General features: G+C 37.5%; 1 protein-coding gene across 14 annotated transcripts in view; it reads left to right on the forward strand.

Annotated features, from left to right (window-relative positions):
• The window catches only part of MTMR3 (myotubularin related protein 3), a 141,204-nt gene that overhangs the window by 49,146 nt on the left and 79,251 nt on the right, over window positions 1-12,807 (forward strand). The gene's annotated exons all lie outside the window — the stretch shown is intronic.

Below are 12,807 nucleotides of genomic sequence, written 5' to 3' on the forward strand. Positions count from 1 at the left end.
CCACCCGGGTGTTCCTAAAAATTCTTTTTAAAACGTTTCTTTTTTTGATAAGTTTAATAGCACACCAGAGTAGCATACCTAACCTATTAGTGAAGTTATAATCAGAGGTTGCTTGAAAGGCAGGTGAGCAAGGCTTAATTGTATGATATAGATGATTAATAACATTAATAACCGTGTAATCTCGCCTGCCTTTGGCCCAGGGCGCGATCCTGGAGACCCGGGATCGAATCCCACGTCAGGCTCCTGGTGCATGGAGCCTGCTTCTTCCTCTGCCTGTGTCTCTGCCTCTCTCTCTCTCGCTCTCTCTCTCTCTCTCTCTCTCTGTGACTATCATAAATAAATAAAAATTAAAAAAAATAACCATGTAATCTTATGCAGCCTTTCTCATGGTCAGAATATACTTTACCTAGGACTAGAGTACAACCTTCTTTTTCATTTGGATTTTTTTAATCATAAAGAGAATTTAGAATAATAATGTAATGAATGTTCATGTACCTGCCAACTAATTGAATAATAATCTGCCATATTTTTGTCAGATTTAAAAAAAATAATTTTCTGCTTTGATATAATTTCAAACAGTAGAAGTTACAGAAATAATATGAGGAATTTACCAATAATTACCCTTCCCCAGTTGTTTATATTTTGTTTCATATGCTTTATAATTCTTTCATTTTTTTTTCTGAACTCTTTGAAAGTAAGTTGGAGAAACTGTGCCCCTCTCAAATTTCTTTGAGTATTTTAGAGTTTATTTCCTAAGAGTAAAGTAGGGACATTCTCTTATATAACCATAGAGTAATCCTTTATGGATTTTTTATTTTGAGGATAATCTTATATCTAAGTTCTTGGATACACCTCCAGTTGGCAAGATATTTCACATATTACCTCAGGTTCCTTCTTCTTTTTTTTTTTTTTTTTAAGATTTATTTATTCATGAGAGACAGAGAGAGAGAGAGAGAGAGAGAGGCAGAGACACAGGCAGAGGGAGAAGCAGGCTCCATGCAGGGAGCCTGATGTGGGACTCCATCCGGGGACTCTAGGACCACGCCCCCGGCCGAAGGCAGGTGCTAAACTGCTGAGCCACCCAGGCATCCGGCTCTCAGGTTCCTTCTAAAACAGAAGTTTTAGGGATCCCTGGGTGGCGCAGCGGTTTAGCGCCTGCCTTTGGCCCAGGGCGCGATCCTGGAGACCCGGGATCGAATCCCACATCGGGCTTCCGGTGCGTGGAGCCTGCTTCTCCCTCTGCCTGTGTCTCTGCCTCTCTCTCTCTCTCTGTGTGACTATCATAAATAAATAAATAAAAAAAATTTAAAACAGAAGTTTTAGTATGTTTTTAAGCTTAACTAAATGCAAATGTAGCTCATTTTACTTTTGGTCAAGATGTTTTGAAATTTGAAAATTAAAATGCGTCTTGCTAACTTATAATTTAGGCTTATATTTCATTGGGTTTGTTGTCACCAGATTTACTATATTGCAGTATCTTCATAGTTTTTGAATTTAGAGGTACTAGTTAGGCTTTACTGTCAATGTTCCTTGCACAGTAATACTCTGAAGTGACAAGATGATACATAAACTCAACAGAGCATTTTTAGTTGTCTCTTATTACTGCATCCCACAGAGATGATACACTACTTGTGCTTGTCTAAGCCACATGCATTCTCCAGCCTGTTTTCCCAATAACAGTACGTGTTTTTAGGGCAGTTGATTTATGGATAAAGGCATTTGTATTGTGCTTACTCTTTATGGAAGTGTGTAAGTTTGCTTGTGAAAATTAAACTCAGTACACTAAAGGTCTTAGTACACATCTCACCAAATGTCCATCTCACCATGGACAAATTCTGTCCATGTTAGAGTATCTAAAGAATGTGATGGTTTTCTTTGTGTCCTGTTTAGATATTCTGGAGCTCAATTTTTCTCCTGTACATGTAACTTCAAAAGTTTTCTCTGGTTATTTTTGCATTTTAGTGTAAAATTTATAATCTCTTTTATCTGAGTTTGAGTACTTTGTAGAATTTGAAAAGATCTTACCACTGTTTTAGAGGAAAACTGCATTCAAGTGATCATGTCACATCATGGTAAGATGTCCATTTCTAGCATGGTAATATACTAGCTTTTTGACCTTGGACAAATTAATTCTTGGGCAGATTACTTAATCCTTGAGAGACTTGCAGTCCTCATTGAAGTGGGGATAAATAGTACCTACCTTAACAATCCTATGATGATTAAATGAGATCAAATATGAAAAGTACATAGTTCAGTGATAGGCACATGGTTCAGTAAATACTAGTTTTTAAATAGGAAGATAATAGTACTTACTCAGACTTTGGTTTTGTTTAACAAAATATTTTTTTTTAAATATTTTTATTTATTTATTCATGAGAGACACAGAGAGAGGTAGAGACATAGGCAGCGGGAGAAGCAGGCTCCCTACAGGAGCCTGAGAGACTCGATCCTGGGACCCCGGGATCACGCCCTGAGCTGAAGGCAGACACTTTTTTTTTTTTTTTTTTTTTTTTGAAGGCAGACACTTAACCACTGAGCCACACAGGTGTCCTACAAAATAATATTTAAATATCCGTTTAGACAAGTTTTACTAAGCCTATAACATTCTTCTTTCTACATTATTCAAACAGAGCTCTTTGTGCAGTGTTTAACTGTTCTTGTGAATAGAGTAATGGATACTTCTATAATGAAGACTTTTTAATAGTTTTTTTATGTGTATTGGTTTATTTTCCAATAATCCCATGAGATTGTTTGGGTAAGACATAATTTTATTTCTTTTGAGAGTTCAAGAAACAGATACCTAGAGAGTGTATGGTATAACTAAGTTATTGATCCATAACAGATATTAGTGGAAATAACTAACATGTATGTGATTACTAAGTGCCAGGTACACTTCTAGTTGCTTCTAGTTCACTTAATCCTTATAATAACACTGTGAGATATTTTTTATTGTCAAAGACATGTTAATGAAAAGAGATCTCAATATGATAGAACTAATAAATGCCTGAATTAGGTTTTGAGGCAAGGTCAGCCAGACTCTAAAGCTATGCATGAATGCTTAAAAAGCTAACACTCTTTAGAATGCCAGTGTATGTTTTTAATTCTTAAACACAAGTATTCCCCTTGAAGCCTTTGTTTAAAAGAGCAGAAACTGGAGTGACTGTGTAGAGTGAAAGGAGAAATCCTATTCCTCCACTCTGCCACAAGCTGTGGGAAGTAGAATAAAGGAAGAAAAGCAGGAGATCTGGTCTTTAAATATTGACTTTTGCAAAAAGAATTTGCCTTTCTGATTAGGTTTGCTGGCTGGTTGAAAAGTCTTTTCTCTTCCTGTACCCTTTTGGGAGAAAAAGCTTAGAAGTTGGAGACAAAATCAGCTATCTGTTCTGATATTCCTTAGATGGGTTTGCATTCTTCCTGTTCTATAGTCTATATAATTGTAATTCGGAAGGATTAGGTTTAAGAAAAATAAAAGATTCCTTAACTTGTATAGTTTTTTTTTTTTAACTTGTATAGTTTTATTACAGTATTGACCCTAACGCCATAAAATAAATGAATATTTATTTATATATTTGTTTTTTTAACTCTGTATTTGGTTATGCTTGGAAACTTTTAGGTAGTTATAGTCTCATTAATATACTGAACACATAGACTGATTGTCTTATCCGGTCAGCTTTTTGCTTCCTTGCCCTTATATTTGTTTTATTGTGCTGGTGCCCATAACAACACACACTTACAGCCCAGTAATGCAGGGCAAATAGACTTCCTTCCTTCCCTGGAGGCTTTTCCTGTACTAGATGCCAGCTGTGAGGTTGGTGAGCTTGGGAGTTTAATGGAAAACCTGATTTCCTGACTTTTTCTCCTTTAGGTTAGATTGTCTCGGTGCTGAAATAGGTTTTAAGAAATGAGTAGAAAGCATTGCCTGGTGTAAGGATATTAAAAAAATTTTAGCTTTAGAGTGAATGGATTTCTTCCTTTGCTAACATCTCAGAAAGTGTTAATGGGTTTAATGTTACTATTTAATAATAGTCTATAGAAGAACATTATTCAGTGACACCCAAGTTTTCAATGAAATAGCCATTTATTTGCCTTGGCAAATTCTCTGTATTTTCTCATATTCCCCAAAACTTGCTTTTTTTTTACAGTTCTCCAAGTTGATTTCTTTCTTTTATTACAAAAATTTTTTTTGATTTTTTTTTTTTTTTTTTAAGTAATCTCTACATCCAGCGTGGGACTTGAACTTACAACCCTGAGATCAAGAGTTGCATGTTCAGGACGACTGGGTGGCTTAGTGTTAAGCATCTGCCTTTGGCTCAGGGTGTGATCCTGGAGTCTCAGGATCGAGTCTCACATCGGGCTCCCTGCATGGAGACTGCTCCTCCCTCTCTCTCTGTGTCTCTCATGAATAAATAAATAAAATCTTAAAAAAAAAAAAAAAAAAAGAGTCCCATGTTTCACTGACTGAGCCAGCCAGGCACCCCAAGTTAATTTCTTTGAATAGAATGCACAGTTATAATATTAAAAAAATATGGTCCCCTTCATCCTTTCCATTTGGGTTTTAGGATGCTTATGTTTTTGATATTCCTACTGTAGCTAAAAGACTTTCTGGAGAATTTGCTGTGATGTTTGGATTTTAAAGACTTATATTTTACTCCCTTTCCAGAACCTTCTATCAAATACTTCTACAGCTGACAAAAGATACTTATTGATAATGGATTAAGCTTCATTATTATATATGTGCCATCTTATTTTCTATGTTCTCTTTCTTGTCATTACTAATATTTTAGCTTTACTGTATTTTGTCTTCATTTGGATTTGGCAGTTTAATTATCCTTATTAGCAAAATTGAATCTCTTTTCTCAGTAGAATGCTGACATTTTAAATGGCTATAAAAATTAATTGTTTGAGTGCCCACTGAGCATCAAGACATTCTTGAGATTTCCTTTCTTTACCACACACCATTTATCTTTGATCACAGTAGTCTTGAGGCTCAGGAGCAACCTCTTCTCTCCTCTGTGCTTGTCTACTCTTTTCTTTCATAAAACTTTAAAGATTTGCTTTTACATAATTCTAGTTTTTAGAATCTAATAAAATTTGGTGAATAATAAAATATATTATTTTGAGTCTCAATGAAGTAAACATCAAATTGCATTTCATAAATGTGTGTAAAATGACCTAAATCTGTGAATGATGGATAAACTTCCCAAAGCTTTGTTCTTTTAGTTGAGGATGCTTCAATAGGTATTGACCTTTCTGAAATCTGAGTCTGATTTGGAAACATACGTGTACTTCTGTCATACTTACGGGGGAAAAAAATTGTGTCAATTTGTGAGCCCACAGTTAAATTTTTCTTGGTCATTGGAGTAATGGTGTTTGAAAAAAGTTTTTCCTTTTTTCCCACAGATTCCTTGGTTAGAACTGGCTTTATATTTTGCAGGGTTCCTTCAAAAAGAAATGTTAAGAATTTCATAATGATTATAGCAGAACATTAAACCAAGCATGGAGTCATGTGACTGCACAGGTTGCACACCCATGAAGCTGGCCCTGTCCTGGTTAATGTGTTCAGTTCTTCAACAGATAATTTTAATCTTTAAAAAGGTTTATTTATTTCTATGAGAGAGCTTGTGTGAGTGGGAGGAGGAGAAAATATTTAGCGTGGACCACCCTGCCCTCCAAAGTGGGGGCTCAGTCTTTTTATTTTATTTTATTTTTATTTTTTAAAATTTTTTAAAATTTATTTATGATAGACACAGAGAGAGAGAGAGAGAGAGAGAGAGAGAGAGAGAGAGAGAGAGAGGCAGGGAACAGGAGGAGGGAGAAGCAGGCTCCATGCACCGGGAGCCTGATGTGGGATTCGATCCCGGGTCTCCAGGATCAGGCCCTGGGCCAAAGGCAGGCGCCAAACCGCTGCGCCACCCAGGATCCCGTGGAGGCTCAGTCTTAACAACCTATGAGATCATGACCTGATCCAGAACTAAGTGTTGGTTGCTAAACTGACAGCCAGCCATGCAGGCACCTTGTTTAATAGATAATTTAGAAAAATTGTGTACATTTTCTAATTTTCATGTATAAGTGTATTGAAGTGTATTTGAAGAAAACATTCTCCGTACTAGAATTTAAAATAATCTTAAATTGTTTTATGCTAGTTTTATTTTTTTTTAAAGATTTTATTTATTCATGAGGGAGGGAGAGAGAGAGAGAGAGAGAGAGAGAAAGAAAGAGAAAGGGGCAGAGGGAGAAGCAGGCTCCACACAGCCTGATGTGGGACTCAATCCTAGGACTCCAGGATCACACCCTGGGCCAAAGGCAGGCACTAAACGCTGAGCCACCCAGGCGTCCCTAGTTTTATTTCCTAACTTAAGGTCTGGTTAAGGGGGCACCTGGGTGGTTGAGCATCCGCCTTTGGCTTAGGTCATGATCCCAGGGTCCTGGGATCAAGTCCTGCATCAGGCTTCCCATAGGGAGCCTGCTTCTCCCTCTGTGAATGTCTATATCTCTACCTCTCTGTGAATAAATAAATAAAATCTTAAAAAAAAAAAAAAGAAAGAATAGAGTTGGTGACCTCTGTAGAGTGGTACATATGATCTAATTGTACAACTTTTTCTGAAAATACTATACCTACTATTTTTGGATGAGGGGAGTTAGAGCCTCTGCATTAGAATATGATTTTAGGAATTTTAAAAATAGAATTTATATAGTGAAATGCACAGATAGAAGTGTACAGTTTGATTTTTAATAAATGTTTACAGCTGTGTAGCCATTCCCTCAATCTTGATATCTTCATTTTAGTTTTGAGCTCTTATGAATAAATTTGCTCTGAACATTTGTTTGCAAGCCTTCTCGTGATCACATGTTTTCACTTCTCTTGGGTTAATATCAAGGAGTGGAATTGCTGGATCATAGAATACATGGGTGTTTAACTTTATAAGCAACTACTAGACTGTTGTCCCAAGTGGTAATGCCAGGTTTGCACTTTCACGACCTATGTATGAATTCCAGTTATTCAATATCCTCACATTTGTTCTTGTCTATTTAATTTAGTTATCCTGATGGGTGTGAAAGGGTATCTCATTGTAGTGTTTTCACTTGCATTTCCCTGATGATTGATAATCTACATTTTTTAATGTGCTTATTGGCCATCAATAATATCTTTGGTAAGGTTTCCATTAAAATCTTTTGTCTAGAAAAGTTTTCTTTTATTGATTTGTGTTTGCTCTTTATATATTTTGGACATGAATGCTTTATCAGATATATATATATATATATATATGTATTATTTATAAATACTTTTCCCACTCTGAATTTGATTTTCTTAATGGTATCTTTAATAACAGATTTTGACAATTTTTAAAATATCTTTTTTATTGTGAGGAAAATATACATAACAATTTACCATTTTAACTGTTTTATTTTTTTAAAAGATTTATATGAGAGCATGATCAAGAATAGGGAGGAGGGGCAGAGAGAGAGGGAGAAGCAGACTCCCTGGTGAGCAAGGAGCCTGATGTGTGGCTCAATCCCAAGACCCTGAGATCATGACCTGAGCTGAAAGCAGACATTTAAGTGACTAAGTCACTCAGGCACCCCCCGTTTTAACCATTTTTAAAGTGTACAGATCAGTTGCATCATGTATATTCATGATGTTCTGTAATTGTTACTAACTACTATGTATTTCCAGAACTTTGTCATCATTCCAAACATAATCTCTGTATCTCTCTATACCATTCCAAAATCTCTCTGTATGAGAGATTTTAAAAAAAGTTTATTCATTTTAGAGAGGAAGGGAGGGACAGAGGTAGAGAGAGAGAGAGAAAATCCCAGAGTCCTCGCCCAGCAGGGAGCACAATGCAGAGCTCTATCCTATGACCCATGGAGATGACAGAGCTGAAATCTAGAGTCCGATGCTCAACTGACTGAGCTACCCAGGTACCCCTGGAGATATATATACACACACACACACACATATATATGTATTTAAGATTTTATTTATTTATTCATTCATGAGAGACCGAGAGAGAGAGAGAGAGAGAGAGAGAGAGAGGCAGAGACACAGGCAGAGGGAGAAGCAGGCTCCATGCAGGGAGCCTGACAGGGGACTCGATCCCCGGGTCTCCAGGATCACGCTCTGGGCTGAAGGCCGTGCTAAACTGCTGAGCCACCTGGGCTGCCCTCCCCTGGAGATATTTTTAAAAAGATTTTATTTTTAAGTAATCTCTATACCTATTATGGGGCTCAAATTTATAACCCCAAGATCAAGAGTTACATGCTGTGCCGACTGAGCCAGCCAGGTGCCCCAATAATAAGAGATTTTTTGTATGATTTTTTTTTTTTTTTTTTAAAGAGAGAGAGTGGGGAGGGGCAGAGGGGACCCAAGAGAGAGAATTTTAAGCTGGCTTTACACTCAGCACAAAGCCAGGTTCAGGGCTTGATTTTAGGACCCTAAGATCATGACTTGAGCCAAAATGAAGAGTCAGGCACTTAACCGACTGAACCACCCGGGCACCCCTTTGTATGATGCTTCTTATCAGAGGTCATGAGAATATTTTCTTCTCAAACATTTTTTTAAAGATATTTTTGGGCGTGCCTGGCCGGTTCAGTCAGAAGAGCATGTGACTCTTGATCTCAGGGTTGTGAGTTTTAGCTCCACATTGGGTGAGGGATTATTTTTAAAAAATCTTTAAAAAAAGGATTTATATTTTTGCCTTTCATGGTTATATCAGTAGCCCACTTGATGTTGCTTAAAATTCATGAAACGGGCCAATTGCATTTTTTCCCCATGTGGATATCAGTTAACCCAACACACTATTGAAAGGTCAGTCCTTGCCTTACTGTTCTGCATTACCTCGTTTTTCATAAATTAGGTGTTTGTTTATGTATGGATATGTTTCTTGGCTTCCTGTTCTGTTCCACTGGTCTTTCACACCTTCTTTAGCTAATGTGGTTTAATCTTGATATTTGTTTTATTACTAAATCTTCCCACCTGGTTCTTCGCTTTTTCCAAGAGCATTTTAGCTGTTCTCAGACCTTTTATGTTTTTAGAATCTTTTCATCATCTTCTCCAAAACAAAATACACTGTGCTGATATTTTGATTTGGATTGTATTGCTTTTCACTTTTTTTTTTTTTTAAGTAATATGTATGGCTACTGTGGGGGCTCAGACTCAATGATCCAGAGATCAAGAGTCATATGCTCTACTGACTGAGCCAGGCATACCTCTCCCCTTGCCTTTTTAAAAAAGATTTATTTATTTAGAGACAACACGCACACAGAGGGAGAGGAAGAAGCAGGAAGCCCGTCCCAGGGCTTGATCCCAGGATCCTGGGATCATGCCCTGAGCTAGAGGCGAACACTTAATCGACTGAGCCACCCAGGCATCTCTCCCCTTTATTTCTAATAATGCTTTCAGGTCTGCTTTATCTTAGTTACTCCCACACCATTTTTCTCTTTGTTAGTATTTGCATGATAGTTCTTCATTGTCTGTTTTTCAGATTTTCTGTTTCCTTAAATTTCAGTGTGTTTCTAACAGTGTGTGGTTGGCTGTTTAAAAAATTAGAAGTTGGGGCACCTGGGTGGCTCAGTCAGTTAAGTCTCCTACTCTTGATTTTGTCTCTCGTGATCTCAGGGTTGTGAGGTGGAGCCCCATGTTGGCTCTATGCTAGGTGTGGAGCCTGCTTAAGACTTTCTCTCCCTCCCTCTCTGCCCTACCCCCCCCCCCCGCCCCCCAATTTGGAGGCTGATGGAATGTACAGCTCTGTCTCTTCAGTTTTGGCAAATAGCCCAAGGGCAGAAGCTGACCCAAGTACTGGACTCCTCTCTGAATTTCAGTCTTCCATCTCACTCAGGGAATTTTATTTTGATAATAGCTCACTGTGTTTTTTAGCTTTTGCTTTTAAGATAATTTTATTAGTTTTTGGTGCTGAAATCAAGGAATGAATTAGCTTTTTTTTTTTTTTTTTAAGATTTTATTTATTCATGAGAGACAGAGAGAGAGAGAGAGAGGCAGAGACACAGGCAGAGGGAGAAGTAGGCTGCATGCAGGGAGCCTGATTTGGGACCCAGTCCTGGGACCCTAGGATCATACCCTGGGCCGAAGGCAGGCGCCAAACCGCTGAACCACACAGGGATACCTGAACTAGCTGTTTGAGTTGTCTTTAGCACAATTGGTGGTTCGAATTACTCATTGTTGCTGGAAGTGTTTCGTTTTAATTTTAATTTTTTCATTTGAGAGAGAGAGAGAGAATGATAGCACAAGCAAGGGGAGAGGGAGAGGGAGAAACAGATTCCCCACTGAGCTGGGAGCCTTATGTGGGACTTGATCCCAGAACCTGGCATGACCTGAGCCGAAGGCAGATGCTCAACAATTTGAGCCACCCAGGTACCCCACTAGAAGTGTTTTAATCTTTATTTGGGTTTTCTGTTTAGGATTCTGAGATAAGATTTTATGTGTTTGGATTCCTTCTGCTTAAAAGTTGGACTTTGTTTACCTAAATAGACTTGGAGGGAGTTGCCTTAGGTTATACAATAGACTGGGGTCAGGGTTGCAATGTGAATTGATGTATTAGAGGTTAAGGTATAACCTTAAGATACACTGTGAAATTTGTTAGTTAAATGCATTTTTGTGACTTAATTTCATCCTGGGATGAAAGCTGCTTTAACTTATGTAGTATTACTCCCATTAATTTTGTAGATAACTGACAGAAGCCTTGATCCTTCTGTTGCTAGATTGAGAAGCATTGGATAAAGAAGCAGAAGAAACATGTAGCAGTGCTGGAATAGAAACAGGGAATGAAGGGTCCTGGACAAACTTTGAACCCACTTGAAACTGCCATTTCACCCCAGTGATAATCTGAAATATTGTCTAATTTTTTTTTTTTTTTTAATCTTAGCTCTTTTCAGAGTTGGGTGTAATTGCAAGATGAAATCAGAATTCTAAAGAATCTTGGATCTGCCCATTGGGTAGTGAAAGGAATAATTTCAAAAATAGGTTGTCAGGACATTGGAGTCAAAAAATTTAGAAAGTGGGATCCCTGGGTGGCGCAGCGGTTTGGCGCCTGCCTTTGGCCCAGGGCGCAATCCTGGAGACCCGGGATCGAATCCCACATCAGGCTCCCGGTGCATGGAGCCTGCTTCTCCCTCTGCCTGTGTCTCTGCCTCTCTCTCTCTCTCTCTGTGTGACTATCATAAATAAATAAAAATTTAAAAAAAATTTAGAAAGTAATTTGGTAGTAACTGATTTGAATGCATGGGAAAGATTAAAAACTAGAGATGTACTAGATAAGCTAGAAGCTAACATTTTGCATCGGGAGGGAGACATGATTAACCTAAATTGTGCGTATGCACCGTGGTATAAAGATCACTTGATTTTTCATTTAATACACATTATCCTTGGGAGTCTGTTTTCTCCTTTTTATCTCCTGCTTTCATTCCTCTTTTCTTTTTTGACTGATACAGACACTAGTGAACTGTTGCAAACCTCAGTTGCTTTACGTTAATATATATCCAGATTACTGAGTTCTATCCCTACCTTTCTATTTTTGTTTTTTATTTTATTTTTTTAGTAATCTGTACACCCAATGTGGGGCTTGAACTCACAACCCTGATATCAAGAGTCATCTGCTCTACTGACTGAGCCAGCCAGGCACTCCCAAATCCAACTTCTTTTTTTTTTTCCAAATCCAACTTCTTATATGGACACAGAACATGAACAGGACAGGATGAAGATGCATATGTATACTCTGGGGAAGCAGTAGATTGTTTTCTTTATATGATAGTACAGTGACATACATTGAGGAGCAAGTTCATTGTTAGGATTTTTAACTAATGTGAGCAAGGCAGAATACTTGATGAGCAGTAAAACTCTTGAGTGCTAGCCAGCTGATTGGTTACTTTTCTTTTCTTTTTTTTTTTTTTTTAAGATTTTATTTATTAATTCATGAGAGACACAGAGAGAGGCAGAGACACAGGCAGAGGGAGAAGCAGACTCCATGCAGGGTGCCGGATGTGGGACTCGATCCTGGGACTCCAGGATCACACCCTGGGCTGAAGGCGGTGCTAAACCGCTGAGCCACCGGGGCTGCCCGACTGGTTACTTTTCTTTTTGATAAAACTTTATTTGCAGTAGATCTATATAAATGCTTTATCACAGAACATAAAAATTAGCTGTAGTTGCCATTTTCAATTGGTATATTTCTGGTTTAGGTTTTTTCATTTTTGAAAATGTTTACTCTTATCTCTGACTGAAATAAACACGTTTAACAGTTACAATGAATGAATTGTTAATTGTACTTATTGCTGAAATCACAACTGTCTTTGAATTATAATAAAAGCAGATTTCAGGGATCCCTGGGTGGCTCAGTGGTTTAGCGTCTGCCTTTAGACCAGGGTGTAATCCTGGAGACCCAGGATCGAGTCCCACGTCAGGCTCCCTGCATGGAGCCTGCTTCTCCCTCTGCCTGTGTCCCTCTGCCTCTCTCTCTATGCATCTCTCATGAATAAATAAATAAAATCTTTAAAAACAACAACAAAAAAAGGGCAGATTTCTCCAGAAATCAAAGTTAATACAAGATTCATGTTAATTTATTTCTGGAAATGGATTGTGAAAGTATTATTTGAGAAAATATATTGATGACTTATTATAATATTCATAAAATAGAATATTATACTTTTCTTCTTTGAAGTTGTAATTTTTAAGTATATTAACTTTTTTTATTTTTTTTATTTTTTATTTTTTTAACATTTTAAATTACTAGAAATTATCTAATTTGTAATCTTAGTGTGACAGAAAAAATATGGTATAGTTTGTATTACCAT

This window comes from Canis aureus, chromosome 27, assembly GCF_053574225.1.
Source record: "Canis aureus isolate CA01 chromosome 27, VMU_Caureus_v.1.0, whole genome shotgun sequence".
Lineage (NCBI taxonomy): Eukaryota > Metazoa > Chordata > Mammalia > Carnivora > Canidae > Canis > Canis aureus.